At 47.0% G+C, this 19,398-nt stretch overlaps 1 protein-coding gene across 4 annotated transcripts in view; it reads right to left on the reverse strand.

Moving 5' to 3' along the window:
- Positions 1-19,322, reverse strand: part of LOC120895938 (ATP-binding cassette sub-family G member 8) — a 32,112-nt gene extending 12,790 nt beyond the window's left edge. The window contains exons 1-2 of one of the 4 annotated variants that reach the window (XM_040299682.1): positions 19,257-19,322; positions 17,033-17,364 (exon numbers count right to left, since the gene is read on the reverse strand). The gene's annotated coding sequence lies outside the window, so the exon portion shown is untranslated. The other 3 variants (XM_040299681.1, XM_040299684.1, XM_040299685.1) reach the window with 3 other exon arrangements.
- Positions 19,323-19,398: the final 76 nt, after the last annotated feature.

Here is a 19,398-nt window from a genome sequence, read left to right on the forward strand (position 1 = left end):
TTCAGCCGCCCTGTGTGAACCTTCTAATCAATTCGCGCACCGACCGTAGACCGTTCGCGCACCCTGGTTGTGTTGCTTTCCATCCCGCTTTCGCTGCTGTGCCAAGGGTGCGGGCACCGAAATTGCACCTTGAAACAATGGTCCAAGGGTGCATGCGTGCGTGCGGGAGGTGTTCATAAAGACGGGCGGCGGAGAAGAGCGATATCCAGCCGCCAATGAATGTATGGATGAGCCCGAGACGCTAAACTTTTCAAAAAACTGCTCAAACAAACCGGCAATAAAACTCGCCAGCCCGATTCAAATCGGTTAAACGATTCATTGAGCTTAAAGACAGGGGGGTAGATGGATGGTGGCAAAGGGCAATAAAGTGTGCAATCATCACGCACCGCATCTCACGCTGGGAATTGCATCCCCAAATTTCGGTGAAAGATGAGAGCGAGAGTGGTGACAAATCTGGAGCATGGGAAACCAACCTGCCACGACATGCCGAACCGAGCCGAGCCGCGCAGGGAAAGTTGCGTGGGAGCAAAGCATTGGCTGTCTGGGTACGGTCGTGTCGACACGCGGCCACCTTTCGGCTGAGCCCTGAGAAAGCCACACAACACCAGCAGACACACCTACTTCACCTTAGGGCGCTTACTTTGTGGGTAATTAGTTTAAATAAAGATATTTGACAAACGCTGGTGCACTGTGCACCCGTAATTGAGCGCTCAGTCGAACAGCTTTTGCGTGCGTGAGTAGTCAGTCGGTACTAGACGCAGAAGGGTGGCAGAGGTTGACTTAATAGCACGCCGGCGCAAATGAAATGAACGCTTTCGCGTCGCACACGCGCACACGGAGGGAAAAAGGGTGTTAATGCGTCGCGATAATGTTTTTCTGATTTTTATGATTTTCTCGGTTTCACTTATGGATGTGCAGAAAAAGAAGAAAAAACAAAAGCTTATTAAAGCTTTCTTTTAATGGAATTAGGCTTTAATTATAGTACAGTGAAGTGTCTGCTAATAACCTTCAGAGTTATGAGAGTCACCTTCGTCGTGCATATGTTTCAGCCCCTTTAATTGTATCTTAAATTCTATTTTTAAACACAACGCGAGACACAAACCCCCTAACAAAGGGCTATAAAATTAAATTCTAAGCAACGCGTCAACCTTGGCCCGCCCTGGGTAAACAATAGCTCACCCGAATATAACACCAACCCGGAATGCACATGCAGACAGACAGCATAACAAAGGCAAGGTCTTGCCTACTGGTCAACTTCCTGCAACACATCTGTGCGGGGTTTGTGCTTGTGTGTGTCTGATTTTGTATATTTTGTCCGTTTCAATTAACCTGCAATGCTGGCACATTGAGAGAAGCTTTTTCCTCTGCATTTATGGGCTCGGTTCTCGGTTGGTTCGATGTGGCCGCTTTGTGTGAAATGCTTTCATTTTTAGTCGATCAATACGTTGAATGATATTGCGTCAACCACACCTTTTGGGCATACTGATCACATTACAAAGCCGTTCGATCTGCTCCAATCCATTTGCAAACGATGGCTGAGAGTGAATGTCAAACAAAACTTTGAAAAAGAAAAAAACGGGATTGGTTTACCATTCGGTCGCGATTCATTAGGCGGTGCACCTTGAAATGCTGAATAAGTAAATGATGCGTTTCGACGCTTTCCTGGGTGTATGTTTTTTACACCCTCAACGGCTCACCCGTCCGGTTGCGCGGCCCACATTTACGACCACGCGCTTTGTGCGCTTTGGCGTCGGCGGTTTGTTTGCTTTCAATTAAATTCCACTCCATTCGGACCCAAATATGTCCCGAAGCATTGCAATTAAGGCTAGCGCAAACTCGAACAGCAAATAAATTGCACTCTCGACCAGTACTAACGTTATGTGTTTGTGTGACATTTCTGCTTTGTCTTTACGCGCATTCTGAGGAGATGATGAAGTGCACAAAAGAATACTAATGAACTTCCGTCCGGGTCAGTAGAAGGAATAGAAGGAGAAATAGGAAGCTGAAGTTAGGAAACAAAACAGGCTGCAACAATGCTGAAGATGGTTTCGCTTTTGCCCATTGAAGTTGTGGTTTAGATGTCACGGTAAGGTCCTTGAAGGATGGGAAGCAAATAAATTGACATTTCCGGCGACACAGAGGAAGTGTGTCTGCGTCGAGGTTCCGGTTTATGACTGTGACATCCTCGGAAAGTGAATTTGTGACGATTGTTGACGAGCTTTGAAGCTCAATCATCAAGACGACGTTCATTGTGGTATTTACTTCTAGAAATGAGCCCATTTAAACCGTCAAAATACGCCGAACTTATCCATCGACTCTTTAAGAAGTCAACCCAACGCAATAAACACATCTTAGTCAACCTTTTAGTAGTAATTTGCCTACATCAAATCAAAACAAACACAAAGATGCATGCGTTTTCCACTCCAACAAATTGCTTCATTGCTACACTCTCACGATCATCGATCATTTCACTGGAATGCGGCACAAATCCGATTGCTTCATCGATCATGCAAAAAAAAGGTAGTCGAGCGCGGCTGTCGCACTACACTTCCACAGTAACAAATGTCAAAGTGAACATGCACAGGTAATGCAATATCCCACAGCAAAACGCAAATGTGATGCGTTGGCAGGCCTCGAGATGTGCTGAAGGCGTACGGTGGGACTTGCACTTGAACTACACAACCATTGCACGCCGAGAAATGGCAACTGCCAACGGGCATGTGACATCTTTGCATCTTGCACGGAGATAGATATAGCAAGAAAGAGAGAGAGGGACCCAAAACAGGATAGAATTCCAGTTTTCTATCAACTTGGATGCACGGAATGCAGACCTATCGTAGGTCCAGTTTTCCGGACCTAACAGCCGATCAGAAAACTGGAGGGAGCCCAGATCGATCTCCTATTGCGGCACCACACCCGCTCTCACCAAATCCAGCGATGCACGAAACGTTGCAACGGCTACATTATGCAACTGTGCAACTCCAACGGGCAGTGATATCACCGTTAGGTTTGATAATCTGAAACTATGCCTCCCTTACCGGTTCCAGGACCCGGGCCGGTTGCCGAAGATACGTACGTCTTTGGTAACCGAACCAAACTGCTGTCAAAATAATGCTGTCAAATTGTTTTAGTTGTGCCGGCCACACCGTGAGGCCACAAACTGTGTTTGTTTTAAGGTTTGCTTTATTTCTGCTTTGCAACGGTGCCGCCAATTTCGGCCATCCAAAGCCGTTCCACACGGGTAACGTTTACGACCTTGGGAAGTGGTTTTTAGTGCATCGGCCAGCTGCAACGTGTCGCTCATTTTTAGCAGCGCATTCAATTGCCTTCAATTCGCGGCGAATGATACCTTATGTCATGTCCAGTTGCGACCAGTTCAGCTTTAGGTTTTGCCTTCAAATTGGCTTGGAAGATTGATTGGACGGGCTTTTGAATTAGAATTTTCTCACCCGTCCCTGCTGTAGCGTACCGAACGGCAGCGTGCTGCTAGGTTTGGTCCTTCGAACCGGATTCGTTGGTTTGATGCACACACTTATTGTTTTCGCGCCATCAAACAAACGGTACCTCGGCAGTATGCTGCCCTTGCTGCCTATCACAAACGATTTAACCTACTTTGCGTACGATCGTTTATCATTGACGATATGCAAAAACAAAACAAAAAATACGCAACAACATGAAGCTATCGTTTGCTCCAATACGTACCATTGTTTTCGCTTGCGCTTACCGTTGGCATTCCCACGCAATTTATCTTGCGGCTGCCTTGGCATTCACCGTTCAAACTGTTCAGACTGCTGTACAGGCGAAACCAAAACAAAAAAACAGCTTTACGTTGCAATGCAAAAAAACAACCCTTCCTGACCATCATCACACTCGACCGTGAGTTAATCGTTTGCGGCAGAAGAAAGCAGCAAACATTGCAAACCTATTTTAATGAGCGAAAGAACCCGCTCTGATGATGCTCGCTCAGGGTGCATAAAACTTTCGCGATCATTTTGCTACCACTGGGTATATGAGATGAGGAGGTAAATATTTTAATGTTTTTTGTTTTGTCTGTTTATTAGTTTCGGCAAAAAAAAACTGGGGGAAAAAGATTTCCAAACATGACACAACAACAAACACCGGTAGTACATACCCGGCGGACTGGGACGACGACCGAGACGCGGGTACCGGGTCGAATTGGGGCCAACAAGCGGGGCCAAACCCCATTAAAGTAAAAGTCTTCTCATTTTGGAGCGAGCTGTGGCTTTCGTGGCGTCTCAATCCGTCCGTCCAGTTGCGATCCCGAGTCCCCGAGTGACGGAACGGAAGACAAATTAGCCAGCAGTAGGAACGGCGGACAGGAACTGTTTGAAACGTTCAATCGTGCTTCGGCGCTTTTGGGGCGCTTCGAACGTGCCACGGTAGGCACAAATCCCCACACAGCACGGCGACTTCTACGAGGTTTTGTGTTGCGGGAAGAGCAAACGAGAGCACCGCAAGTCGGCCGGAATAGTGGTCGTGTGATTTCCAGTAAATTACCGGTTGTTTATACTAGGTTGAGTAAGCAGCCCACAAAAAAATGAGAGAGAGAGATAGAGAGAGAGACAAAAATGCAGAGTGAAGTCTAAATCCACTGCTCTGCTGTTACTCCAGATGGTCTATACTTTTCGGAATCACCAAGTCGGTATGCCGCTGGTTGGTGACTTACTTGGTGGGTAGCGTAGGCTTCGAGCAGCGAGGCAAAGAGGGAACGTTTGACGTGTCACCGTGGCGCCTGTATTACTACCTACCAGCTGGCCCTGACGTTCGGCCGATGTTTGCTGACGTCTGCGAGAATGTTTTTACGAGAATATCACGTGTGGCTTTACTAACAGTCCGGTCATGTTCTCTCGGTGAGTCATCGCTTGATCGCCGTTCTCGACCAGTTTCTTGAGGTGCTTCTTGCAAAAGTCTCTGCAACATCACGCTAAATCACTATCTTTTTCTCTCTCCTCTACGCACGGTAAGGGTAAGAAACGTAACTGTAAACACCTGGAGCGTCACATGGAACGAATGTGGTGCGTCCCGCGTGATGTGTGCTCAGACACACGCGACCCAGGCCGCTCAGCTTTTCCACCCCTGACAAGATCCGGGAGCTAAGGTTGCGTAGAACTTTCAGTCGGACTGGCTTCCTCCCCTTTAATGGAGACGTTTGACGCTTATGGCAAATAGCGAATTTTAATGTGTGTTCTGTCGGTGGGAGCGCATAAAAATGTCAACGAAATACCATCGCGAGTAACAACAAAACCTCACGTTCCGATCGGTCGAATGCTTTTTCCTATTGGATTTGCTAAACATTTATCTTGCTCAACAAAGCCCGAAGAATGGTTCGAAGCTCTCTCGCACTCGAACGTCTCTGAGGGCTGCCGTAAAGGGGCAAACCAAAGTAACAGACAAAAAAACGCCCGTACTCTTTGTGCGTCAATTCGCTCAGCTGGCAGGCCCAAGCTCCGAGTGGCGGCGTATCGCGCTCGTTACCTCTACAGCGTCCCAACAAGGCGCAAACGACGTCGACGACGACGCCGGGATGGGTAGGAAAAGCCAATTCTTCCATTTTTCCCCTCAGATCGGACGGCAAAGATCGCTTCGTCACACAAACACAACCTTGCACGGCCGGTACGACCCAACCCGCGGCTGTGGGGAGTGGCTGGAACGAAACGGACGTTCCAACCGAACGTACCATCATCTTCTTGCGTAAAAGCTTGGAACTCGAGGAAAAAAACTCCGAAGCAGAACGGTGGAAAATTCATGGACAAAATCGGACCGCGGCAGTACAACGCAAGGCCTGGAAAGGGTTTGCAGTGATGGGAGTGAGGCAAAAAGTCGCTGAACTTTTCGCGGCGCGCGCGATAAGAACGCTGGTTTGGTGTAATAATAGCACTTGCGAAGGAAATAACACATGTGCAGTCGCAGACGCAGCTTTCCTTATGCGGGGGTTTGTGTGGCGATGGTACCGTTCTAGTGTGTCGCTGTACACGGATTGCCATATGCTTGCCGGCTGTATTTGAATTTGCAAATTTGGTTCCTCCGGTCCGGCCTCAGTACCTTTTACGGGTCGACCTGACAGCTGTCAAAATTGTCAAACGCTAACGCATAACATGCAGCGACACACGAAGCACATAGCACGCTGGAGGCCACGGTGTCAGCGCGATCGTCCACGGGCATGACATGCCTGCGATCGCCTTGTATCGGCCCCGGGTGTGTTCATGTTACGGATGCTGCGTATGCTGCGGTTTCAAGTTCATGCTGAAACAGTTCTAGCGAGCAGGAAAAATGCGCAAACTACCTTTACGGCGCTCTAAACGCATCCCTTCATCTCTCCAGAAGATACTCACACAGTCACAATTTTCCTTTTTTTGTTGCTGCTGCTGCTGTTATGCCTGTATCTCGTCCGCCGCATGTCTTCCGCAAGTTGCTTCGTACGCCCACCCATCTCACTTTATGGCGAAGCTTTCGTAACCTTGGCTTCCTCCGGGCCTACGCGCGCCCGCACTCTCCACCTCCTAAGAACGCGCTGCTGCCCACGAATGGGCCTGGGGTAGCTCACGTGAACCGTCTTCGCGGTGGTGGCCGTCTTTAAGCGCGTCGTCGTCGTTCGGATACGTTTACGTGTGTGTGCGGGTGTTTGCTTGCTCCGCTGTGCCATTGACCTTTTCCCGCGGCGGTTTGGCGTCTTTTGCTTTGGCGTTCCTTTTGCTGCTCCTGCAAGATATATTCTTGCGGTTTTTTTGTGTATATGGTTGTTAAAATGCTGTTGTGGAGATGTTGCATGTTTTTTATTTTGGGTATACATGGTCCAACAGCTAAAATTGTAGTAAAATGTACAAATTACAGCGAATCATGATTGATTTTGTGTATGTAAAACTCTTATTGTGCATTATTTTTACACTCAATTGTAAAGAAATTGATTTCTCCTAATGAATACGGCACTTAAACACATCTCGGCAACCACATTCATCAACAAATAGCACTCAAGCACTCAAAAACAGCCAAAGCAAAAACGTCTGGAAACATTCCTCTCCCACCACTCATTTAAATCTTTCGATGCTTACACTTCCACCAATCAATTGGAGGTTGATGCTGCTTCTCTGCTAACGTTTCAAGTAATTGTGAGATCTCGATTTTTTTGCGCAACTACAATCCCATCGCTCGCTACTTCAACTCTAATCGGGCGGACATTACTGCGGGTGAGAAGTATCGCCGCGCTTGTTATGTCTTTATTCTAATTCTAGCTCGCTCCCAGCCTCGGCAGTTCCCTTTTCCAAAGTGCGCTTAAGCATCATTATTCAATCGGGAAGCAGGAGGAAGCCTAAACGCACAGGCCCAGTGAGGGAAGTAACTGTAACCAGCATTAGCAAACGCACTCCCCAACGGAAGACGCCCTATCAAAATCGGATCCGAACGCTGTTTTGCTGCTGAAAGCTTTGCTGCAGGCGGTTAAGAACACTTAGGCAGGTAGATTTTCGTTCTTTCGAATTCAGCCCCAAAGAAACATCACCATGACAGCTGATAAACGTACGTAATTATGAAGGCCACACCGTTTTTGCTTTTTTTTTTGGTTTGTGATCGTTCAACAAGATCGGGGAAAGAATGTTTTTTCTCCTATCCACTGGGAAGATAAACACTATCATCAGACGCTAAGGAGCGACACTTAGCTGCGAGAGCCTCTTCAGGGTACGATCACCGGATGGTCGGATGGTTGTTCTTTCTTCCCCCGTTGGCTGATACTTTAACGCTTCGGCGTGCTTGGGATTTCGGTGTAAGTTGTAGAGAGAAATCTTCCCGACCACTTTGCTGCCCTGCCGCAACAAGCATTCGCACACGCGTGCATTCCACCTACCGATTCTCGCGCTTTGCATACCGGCGGACGGGCGGGAATCGATTTATTTTCGGCCCGTACATGTCTCGAGCTCTGGAGATTTATTCCCCCCCTCCGCGTGTGAACCGGTTCCCCGGGGAGTGAAAACGCCTTCACATCGCGTTCGCGATGGTTTTTTTTTTCTTTCGAAATATCTCCTTCCCAGCCGGCGAAGATTGCGTAGGGAAAGTTGAGTGACCGGTCGAGTTCAGATCACAGTCGCTGTGTGAGAGATGCAGAGCGGAGTCGATCGTATTAGTTTGTTGTTGTTTTAATGCTTTCTTCCAACACAGAGTGAAGATTTTATGCGCTCAAACCTTCGTCCGAGCGCGACCGTGGCGTCCGACCCGGGAAACAGCATCAACATCAACAACAGCCACTTGTCGCTATGCAAATAAACACGCGACCTCATACGTGGTTCCCCGCGATCAACCACAGTTCCACCACAGTGTGTTGAAAGTGAAAGAAAGTTTCTGACGGGCTTTTGTGTTTATGTTTTTCTTTTTTGGTTGATCGCTTTCGTGACATTTGTTTATTTGCTACACTTTGCCCTGGAGGTTGTGATGATAGGTAGGTTTGTTTTATTTCGTGTACAGTTTTCGATTCATTGTTTCCGGAGCGGCAAAGACCATTCCCATCTGTCACACAAATGGTTACAAATGAGTTTCCGCAGGCCGGGCGAAAGTCCACGCATTTCCCGTTGGCAGCGGCCGTATGGGAACGGATCGATTCTTGAGCTTGTTTATATTACTTTTCACCTTGCAAGCATGCGTAATGCGGCAGGTTCAGTGGCCTCGGCACTGTGTATGGGATGTGTCAGCAGAGAGAATACATTTAAACTCACCCAGCAGCGTGTAGAGCCTGAGATGATGAGCCATAATGTCGGTGGACAGTGGTAAAAGAACACGGCGCGCTAAAAAGCCAACGCCCAACAATTAACCATTTTCTAAAGATCGTCCACTGGAACTCATTTTTAACGGGTTCGTTCTATCGGTACAGCACCTTTGCGCGCTTTTACATCATTTACATCACCGGGTGTCCAATTGGATACGCACCACTACTGGGGAAAGGGAGGGGCGCAAGAAACAGCGTTTTTCAATTCAACCTTTTTCTATGACGGAACAAACGGCGCATGCGTATTCGGAGGACAATGACAGCTGACCCAGGTGTAGGAGATGGCGGGAAATGGAGTGGTTAGTTTCGTTCGTGATGGATGATGTTACACGATGACGGTTTCGATGGTGGAAAGCGCTCAAGAAAAGCGACACAGGGAAAGACAACGGCAGCCCGAGAGCCCAAGAGCTGGTGGCAGTAGTACATGGTTGCACTGATACGGATCAGGAGTTTGTAAAACGCTTCACGCGTCAGGCACACGGCCGTTCTGATGTAACCATAACAGTGATGATGGCAGCTGATCATATCTCAGCGATCTGATAACTGTATCATGGGTGGAATAAGGTTAAACCATTTTTGGACGATAGAAATTTTTGAGTGCGTGTATGATTTAATTGAATGCTTTTTGTTTCATTAAAATGAAATACATAATATCAATCAATCATGAGAAAGATAACAATGTATTAAATACAAGATTACATTTTACTTAAAAATTATTTAACCACTCGCTGCAAAGTGGTTCAGCATTGAAATGATGCATTGTATTCTACAATTTCTCTTTTTTTTTGTGCTCACTTTACTCACAAATTGCAATTTTATTATCATTGTGATGAATTGGGTTGATAAATGTAATTGTTTTCACTCTTTCCATTTCTAATCACATGATAACATTTTCTCAAACCCCACAGCGCCAACTTGAATGGATTGGCTCCCCCTTCCAACAGCGAGAATGGCCGCGTCGTAATCACGGTGACCAACTTTCTTTCTGCTTGGCGGCTGCTTGTAATGGAAACGAGCCCGAAATCTTCCCCCAAATTTGAGGTCAGCCGCACCTCCACGCCCCCCGAGCTCGGCAACATTACCGATGAGATACACCGCTGGCCATCATTGCCATCGGACGCCCCATTCTCTGTGTAGGCCCCGCGGCATTCGAAGCGTCCTCAAAACAGGTTCAATTTGCTCGCCAGCACACACACGTGCACGGTCAAAAGAAAGCCGAACAGCACACGCAAAGCGTCCATTTCGATCCCGACCAATCTCATTTATCATCGGCCCGCTCGGACAGAGTGATAATGCCGGCCGGCCGGTCGCTCGACCGAAAGGTAAATGTGGCCACTACACTACACCGTACAGCCCAGCGATCCCTTGGCCGGGGCACTGCGCTACTACCCGCAAACGCTTCTCTATGCACCTCCGTGACGCTAATGGCGCGTCGCGCAAGTAGGGTTCGTCGCTTTCATCCGCAGTCTTTCGTTTTGTGCCACGTGTGCTATTGCTGTACGGCATCTAGCGCCCGCGCGAGAACAATCGTATGCACTTGCACGGGCGAAAGTGGTAATTCCGTGCACCACATACCTGCCTGCATGTGATGTTGTGACGTGTGTTTTATGCGACGCGAGACAACAAAACGATGTCTTCCAGGCGATGGTGAGGCCACGATTTAGAGAGGGAAACAGGCGGCAGGCATGTGGGAAGGCTTCGTACGCTTTATTGCATCGCTGTTTTTGTTGCTGCTGTTGTTTCGGCGGGGGAAAGTTTTCACTCTTCTGTGCTGTGCTGTGCTGTGAGCGTTTCACTTTCACGAAGCCACGTTTTGACGGAAGGCGGAAGGCACAAGTGGCCTGTGCCAACGACGCAACCGTGCCGACGCATGAAGGGCCAATAGTAGCGAAGGAAAAAGGGGAACAGAGAGGGGTTTTTTTTGTTATGGAAAAATGGAATTGATGTTGATATGAGATCGAGAGGGAGAGAGCGTCTGAATGAGAACGGAATGAGCAATATACACTTTACAAAGCCATAAAGGCAACTGCCTCCCAGCAGCTGCGAAGACGACAGCGACGACGACGACGACGACGATCGATTGTATTGTTTTTCGATGAGCTCCGTCGGTGGCCTCCATTCCAGTAAGAAAATTACCCGAACCGAACGATCGCGCATCAGCAAAGAAGAAAGTAGCCCTTTCGGCCTACCCTTCTCACCCCCTTTCGATCAATGACCAAGCGAGAGAGAGAGAGTGCGATTGAGAGGAAAGAAAAATGACGATAGCGACGCGGTTGCTAATTGCTTTTGGCATTCCTTCGACAGAGATCAACCGAGACTTCCCCATCGCGCACTGACAATCGTTCGAGCTGTGGCTGCCAGCGGTAGAGGGTACGGTTGTAAATTTGAATGGAGAAAAGCCCTTTAATGCGTTTCAATCGAACGATCGGACTCGATCGGCGGTGTCTAGGGTGACGTCCTATCGCAGGCCTAGAACGGTCCACCCCAAGTCGGTTTAATAGCACGCATCGGGCAACGGTTCGTTGACCCCGTACTCACGATACCGTTAAGGGCTTTTCGCTGCGGTATGCTAATGGGTGGCTTGGGCTTAAACGTTGACAGTGGACTTTTCGATAACCAGAAAGCAACGAGAGAGATGAAATAAAATCCAATTGGATTGTAACGATTCGAATTGGATGGTGAGGAGAAATTGGTTATTTCTGTCTTTCTTTGAAGAGAATTTCAGGCAGGTGGATCGTTTGAATTGAATGCGATTTGAAGCTAAAGGCTCTAACATGTGTTGACCAGAGACATACATTAACAGCTCGCAAAAGCATCAAATTTCTAGCAAACCATCACGATCATACAAATGATTGAGCCACTGAATTGGGTCAGCAATCATCAATTGAACGATGATGTCGTAATGATGATGGTATGCAAAATAACACACAAAGTGCAAACTAATCCACCCGCAAACAAAAAAAAATGCTACCAATTCAAAAACATTCGTGTGCCACACGATTCATGCAAATATGTTTAACCAAGTCGCACCCACTGACATGCTTCGTGGCACCTTTGAGCATATGTTTTATTCATCGTCCGTCTTCAACGTGGCGCAGTGATTACAATATTACGCGCCCAATGTCGGCCCATCGGCTCCTTTAAACGACGTGCGTAAAATCCCGAAAATCCGCTACCCACCACAACCGGGCCGGCTTGGCCCGCCATACACGTACATCGCGACGAGCATTGAATTTCTCTTTTGCACTCAAAACTCTCCAAAATCTCTTCTGACCGACACGACCACGACCAGCAGCAGCAACATGATCTTGGCAGCCCACTCCGTCCATATATTTACATGACCGCGTGCAAGTAGCGTTGAGCTTGGGGCGCAAAATTGGCAAAAGGAGGGAAAAATAATCAACCGCAAACGAAAAACCACCTAACCTCATTTCTACTGCTCGGGCACGATCAGCCAAACCAAATCCGATCAGCCTGAACCGAGCCTGCGCGGTGGTAGCGAGGTGGACATGGGGAAGCGTTTGAGAAGATTATGCTACACTCCGCACACTACCGGAACACTTTGGGGGTTTCAGTGTTTCTTTCTCCAAATGTGTGTGTGAGTGTTGTTTTCCTTTTTTTTCTTTTTTTGGCCAGAAATTATGTACTCCGATCGTTTGGTGCAAATTTTGCTGCTTTTCTTTACCACCCTTCCTGCTTCTTCTGCAACCCGTTCACCCCCTTTTTGGTACAGTATGAACTCTTACCCAAGCTGCCTTCCCTGGCTTTCCCTCCCCCTATTGCACCGAGCAGGCGAAAGCTCCGGAAATGGAAGATGATCGATCGATTTTCCACCCGGCGGTCCGCCGAGCGTGCGAGAGATGCGATGCATGCGATACGCTAATGCAAATTGCAATCTCGACAATGATTTGCCGTCGATATGCGAAACGCACCGTAAATCGATTGGAAAGATGATTCCTGCCCTGCCCGCCCTACCTCCGCACTTGCTTGCCTGCACCGCTTTCGCTCCGGTCCGGCTTTCCATCGCGGTTCACGATCGTCAATCATAAGCCATCATCATCGCTCAGAAGTAGTGCATGTAGAATTGGGTAAATTGAAATATTACTTAATTGTTCATTTGTTTACGTTCGATGTATGATGTCCGCGGTGTGTGTAGGAATGCGCTTCGATAGCTCTTTCTCTCTCTCTCTCTCGTTTAATCTACTTTTTGTCTGCCACTCCAATCTTGCTTCGGTGTAGCGTTTTCTTTCGATCGATACAGGTGCGCCAAGAGGATGGCAGAGGATGGGTGCTGCAAGTGAAACCACGCATTATGTGTGCAAACAACGCCACAAATCGATCACCACGCACTTCCGTGGTACGTGCGATGCGCTGCGAGCTGGGAAATTTGGCGCTCGAGAAAAACTAACAACGAAACCACAACGCAACATCAAGAAGCGAACCCAATTTTAGGATTTGATGGGTTTTCTTTCTCTTTCCCTTCTTCTCTTTTGCATCTTTTCCCCCCACATTTACCAACCAGCACCGTTACCGACTGGTTGCGCTTTTGGCCACACGATTATTTGCGTTTTTTTTATTTATTTACGCACTTACGCGGGCGCTTGGGAGAAACTGGGCCACCACCACACTACCCGGTGAGCAGGGGAGAGCTGTTTTTTACCGCGTTCTGTGAGCAATCGGTGCGGTTTAGGGGTAGACACGTTTCGGTTATCAAAGGGGGTGCTAAATGATGAGGGTTCGATGAGCTCAATGCGATCGCGGGAAGGGTGCATTGACGCGGAAGTCGCGATCGCCATGCCGTATTAGGGCGGAATGTGCCAGGTGTGGGTCCCAGTTGATCCCACTTTAGAAAACGTGTTAGCTGGGCTCGTTTGCGCAAGCATATCTTCTTGCTCTAGTTTTCAAGCGGTGCAGGTAGTAGCGTGGATAGTATGAGCAACTTTTATACTATTTTTTGTCCAAAACGAAACGATGATAAATTCATCACACTCTACAATAAAATGTATTTTATACTTCTTTTAGAGTTGGAAAATTTGTGTGCAAAAAAATCCTATACTGACTAGAAGCTCAATACTATGGAATGAAATGTTAGGATCTTTGTTACTTTTTAAGCATTTTTTGTCAAAATGTCAAAATCAAAATCATTCGAAACATGTATTCATTCTCTGTATGTATTCATTATAGGAAACCCCCCAGATACGACAATATTTGGGATCTTTAAAAAATGTTCCAAAGCAAGTTCTAAGTCGAAAAAGTCGCATATTAAATATCTGTCAATATAATGTTTATAACCGAAATTGGAAAGTCGAAATCTATGATATCGTGTATTTAAACTAAAACAATTTTCGATGATGTATTAATTTTATTCCAAAGTCGACTTTGCAGGATATAAGTACAGTAGAACGCCTTTTATCCGGGGTCATCGGGACTCAACCTCGCCCTAATTTTTAAATAACACGGATATTGGGTCCAAGAACGTTTTTATCATTAATTCTTGAAGTTTTTTTTATTGATATACATATTGACTGGTATTATTGAATCCGTTCGTAGCGGCGGCGTACGTCCCGACACTAATTTTCCTAACGTGCTAGATGGTTGCTACAGTTATTCACCGCGGCGTTGTATGACCGGGCTCAAGAAATGTGTTGCCATCCCTAGAATTTCTTGTGAGCGCCGTACGTTCCCGCTACGAACGGATTCAATAATACCAGCCATTGTTTTGGTGAAGCCTGGTCAGTTATTATGAACTTCATGTTATTTCAACGAAAATATTGAAAATTTGCCCAAAATCTTAGTGCTTTTTGTTATGATGATGTGCTCTGATTACGATTTGTTTTCAAATATCCTCCTCGGCACGCAATGTCATCTTTGTATTGAACTGTCATTTCTCAAACATCACGGATATACGGACAGCCGAATAAAAGGATAAACGGCGTTCTACTGTAATGAAATTCGGGTTGTTGGGAAATCTTGGGGTATGTGTATGAAACTAATATGATGGAGAAATTAAAAACAATTCCTTTATTGTTTTTTTTCTAAATAACAGCTTTTAACTGTCAGATTCAAAATATTCGTATATGCGAATCAAAATAGTCGTAAAACTCGGGGTGTTTTTATCTCATCGAGGGTCTCCTGTACTTTGACAAGAGATACTGCTCAAGGCTTTCAGCTGGATGTGTGCTTTATGGTGTAAGACTATGTAGAAAGTTATTTGTATACTATTGAAACTTTTGCTCTACCACTAGGAGAGCCTTTTTTACAACAGACCATTAAAAATAATTACTTTTACTATGTAAACGTACCATGTTACGGTTGCAAACAAAATGACTTTTCAGAAATTTCCAGCATGCTTTTAGCAACCGGGTTTGGCATTAAAGCTACTATGCACTAACATTCCAAGACCAAGCAATAAATCTCTGTACACTAAATGTATTTTAAACGACATTCCGACAATGTAATCGAAGCTAGAGCTCCAATCGCGTCTGTTTGCCAATTTTCAAGTTGGTTTTCTTTTAAACAGCTTCCCAAACAGTTCCTCAATCCTGCAGTGGTTTCTGATAATGTTTGCCCACGTATGGCACGCATTGTTTTGCGGCTGCTGCTTCCTACCCGCGTAGCGCATCTCGGAAGCTTGGGAACGATCTTGCACCAACGAACCTCGACGCCTGCAACCTCTTAAACGGCACGTTCCGCCCTTGGAACCGTTCCAGTGCACAGTGCAGGTGCAGTTTTCGGATTGTTAATGGTCATTATGTTACATTTTATTAGCCACCTGGAATGCAGCAATACGGTGCAGCAAACCGTGCGCGATGGCACGCGTAACGCAATGTTGCAAACCCTAATCGACCATGATGCACCCCGTGCAATCAGTTCGGTTAGGTTGGGGTTTATTGAACGGTTTTGTTAAAAGCAGTGGCCCTTTTTTGTTTTGAAGGTAACCGTTAAGGTCCATAAAGCGGTCGCTTGTTTATGACGGCGTTATGATACTCTTGTAGTCGCGCACGGTATGGCTTAAGCTTCCGAAAGCAAAACACACATCCACTCGCACGGCGGTACATATATAGCCTTGGCTGCTACGATGTTATGATAGTCGACGGGAGATTAAAAACAACACCACTTCCCAAAGAAAACCTCTGAGCCGGGGGGGAGAGACCCCCCTTGTGTGCATTTGGTAATGTTTTTATGTTTTTCCTAATAGTTACACGTTCTCGTATAAAGCTACCGCTGGGTGCGGTGGGATGCGGTTGATCGGGGCGGCCCTGCGCGGAACACGCACGAGTGAGCCGCCCCGATTGCAAGCCTGCACCGTGCCTGACCTCATTGAGGCTTCGAGCGACCATTGTCGTTTTGGTGCGACGGTTGACGATAGTTTCTGCTGTAACCGTGCAAGTTCGTTTAAAAAATGAAACCAAAAGAAATGCTGCTAACCACACACACACACATGCCTGGGCGCGATCACACAAAAGCTTACAAAACGAACGAGCGATAGGTGCACCGTCAGGAAATCGCTGTGCGCACATAAACATAACCGCAAACCCAGCTTCAGAAGCAAAACGCTGCGACGATGATCGCTGTGTGCTAAGGTCTCTCAGCTGAGATCTCAGCGCACACCACCACCATACGGCACGTCGAGGGTGCCACCGGTAAGTCACCGAAGACCGCCGCTGGCTAAGGCAAAGGCAGGCTCCGTGCGGACGTGGTTCAGTTGCTTTCAGGTTCATCCATAATTCATGGACGGCCGGCTTTTCGGTTTCCTCCGCTCTGGGGCTCTGAGGGCCCGACGTAGAGGGGAAGCCGGAAAAGCCGATGCACCATTTCCTTCTCCACCTCGGCGACTGTCTTTGATTCCAACGCGCAGAAGAAAGAAACCCCGCCAAACGCTCAAAACAAGCGCAATCGGGCAAAAGACCCATCGCATCTTGGTCGGAGAAAACCTTGAGTTACTTTTTTCGGTTACCATGACTTTTGAATCGTTCGCTTTGTGGGTGTGTGTATTTAGGAAGACGCTGTGACCTCCACCAACTAGTCGGCTGGAGGATAAACACAAAGACTCGTTTTTTCGTAGTTTTTTCGACGCTAAATAGCTTTGGGTGGGTTGAATCGTCTTATAATTTGCATTTTATTAATTAAAAGCTTCATCCATCCATTTTCCTTTATCGCCTATTACGTGTGTGGAAAACTATCGCTATCGTCACCATCAGGCCTGGGGCAGGATTTTCGCAACGGTTTTGATGACGGCTGAAAATTGATCTTTTCACTTACCGTTTTGCTCCAAAGAAATACGTTAAAGATGAGGCTTTAATCGGTCACTGTTGGACGATTTTTCTTCGATTGCTCTCCCGTGTTCCTCGTTGGCTTCGGTGATGCTGTATCACTCTGCTTGCTTGTGATTTTTGTTTTATTTGTTTATTTCCTTTCCTCTTGCCAAAACGATCACTCGATATATTTGTTTTTGTGCGTAGGCTTTTCGGCCTTTCAAACTATTTTCAATCTACTTCACCCACAAACTAACTTCTTTCACTTTCTTAAAACATTCCGCGCGTTCACACGGCGCGCTCACATTGTCGAATCGTCGTACGGCTAGAGGGGCGGCACTGAGAAGCGAGACGAAGTTAGAAAAGTAAAACAACGAGTCCCATCACCCCCCGCAACTGGACCACATTAATGCATGGGGCATGGGAATCGGGCGGCAGATCAGTCCGATCTTCCGGGCACATTGATGATCACTTGTTTGGCGACCGTGGCGATCGTCTTCACAGTGGTTCACAGTTCCCACTCTACGCTCCCCTCTACGGAAGGTTTCACTCTTGACACTGTTTCACGGTCAGTTGGTCGGAATTTTTGGTCATTTTCGGGGATCAGCGGGGTTTTTTACCCCATTTCCGCCCTGTATGACCAACGAGTTTAAAGGCTAAACACCGCGATCACACTTTTTTTCTCTCACACCGAATCGGGGTTAACTGTTTTACATTCTAAGTGTGTCTGCCGTTTTTTTTCTACTTCTTTTCATTGCTTTCTTCACCTCTCTCATGGGGAGGTTAGAAAAGGGTTTCGATTTTCACACCTGTCTTCTGTCGCTTTTCTTCTTTCTACGTCCAGTGTTAGACGAAAAAGACAAAAAAGAAACGACTTTTTTTTTCGACAGAAAAGGAAGCCAAAAATAAAACGAAAAAGTAACCTGCTCTCTCGGGACCTGTTCGCTCCAGGGGACGATTTATGTTTGGAATGTCTGAAAGCCAGGGAGAAAAAACTTGAACCACGATAAAATAATTCTCGTGGTGTCTACAGCGCGATCGAGAATTAAACGCAGCTTCGTCGCTTTTACCCTCGTTGAAATCTTCCGTTTTGCTGAACGCTTGCGGAACGCTGTCTTTGTGCGGAGCAAGAATGGAGAAAGAGCGTCCGGATGACCATCGCGAACTGGTGTCATCTACTCATACTCAACATTTCAAACACACTCACACACCCTCACGCACCCTCTATTCTTGCAGTAATCGCAAAAAAGTACCTTTTCTGCAATATCATCTCCTCAGCGCTAGGCTTCATTGGAGTTTAGTTCGATTGGTGTATTAATTTGATTGAAAATAATGAATCTTCATCCTCTTCATCCTGTACCAGAAACCCGAAAACCCGATGGTCAGAACAGGACAAAAAAAACTCTTCAGTGATCATGGCATGAAACATTTTGACCGAGCGACCGAGCGCGTCTAACCGATGCTCGTCACCCTCTGTAAATGTGTATGTGTGTTGCGAACACAGAACGCCAGAACGCCAGAGCGGTAAAGAATGAAGCGTTGCGAAAGCGCAGAGCCAATGCAGCCCGCAAACGGTTGTGCAATTGTGCAACGGCCACGCTCTTTTTCCACCCACTCGCTACTACTGCTGGCCAGCGGTATCGAAACCGATTCATAGAATATTCTAACGCCCCCTACAGCCAACACATTGGAAAAGTGCACACACACACACAAAACAAACCAAAAATACATCTAACGCCAAACAGAAAAGCCCCAGGAGAGGAAAATACAAGCACGAAGCATACGGTAGAACGTAGAAGCACCTTGCGCGTCGGCGGAAACACGCGGTACAAAACGAAAAGTGAAACAATGCGAGTGGGCACTGTGGTAACCTTCAAAAGGTGTGATCTCATTTCAGGCACGCGGATCACAACAGTGTTTTGCATTTTAATCAAACACTTTCGGTGAATCTGTGCGTTTTTTTTCGCTCTAACACAAAACACCCGCACACACACACACAGAATCACAGAGCACTCACACACTCACACACATAGCACATAGTCAGCATCAGTCATCAGATGGATATCGGTACACCCGTTGAAATGCAAAGCTTCTTCACTTTTGATGAGTAATTCTTCAATGGAGGACAATTTGCACACTGATAAAATGGAGGGAGTTTTCCGACCGTCCGCGGTTCACTCACAAAGCTGCACAGAGTGCACACAGAGCTTCTGCACGGTAGTGCAACTCACTGCATGGGGCACGCGCTGCTGAAACGGTTGATGCGCTGCTGCGGCTTGCTGGCAGCGAGGCGAAACTACAACTAACCCTGCTCGGGACGCCATGTTGGTTCGGGTGGCTCCAAGCGCGATCGATAGGCCTCGGCTGTGACTC

This window comes from Anopheles arabiensis, chromosome 2, assembly GCF_016920715.1.
Source record: "Anopheles arabiensis isolate DONGOLA chromosome 2, AaraD3, whole genome shotgun sequence".
Taxonomy (NCBI): domain Eukaryota; kingdom Metazoa; phylum Arthropoda; class Insecta; order Diptera; family Culicidae; genus Anopheles; species Anopheles arabiensis.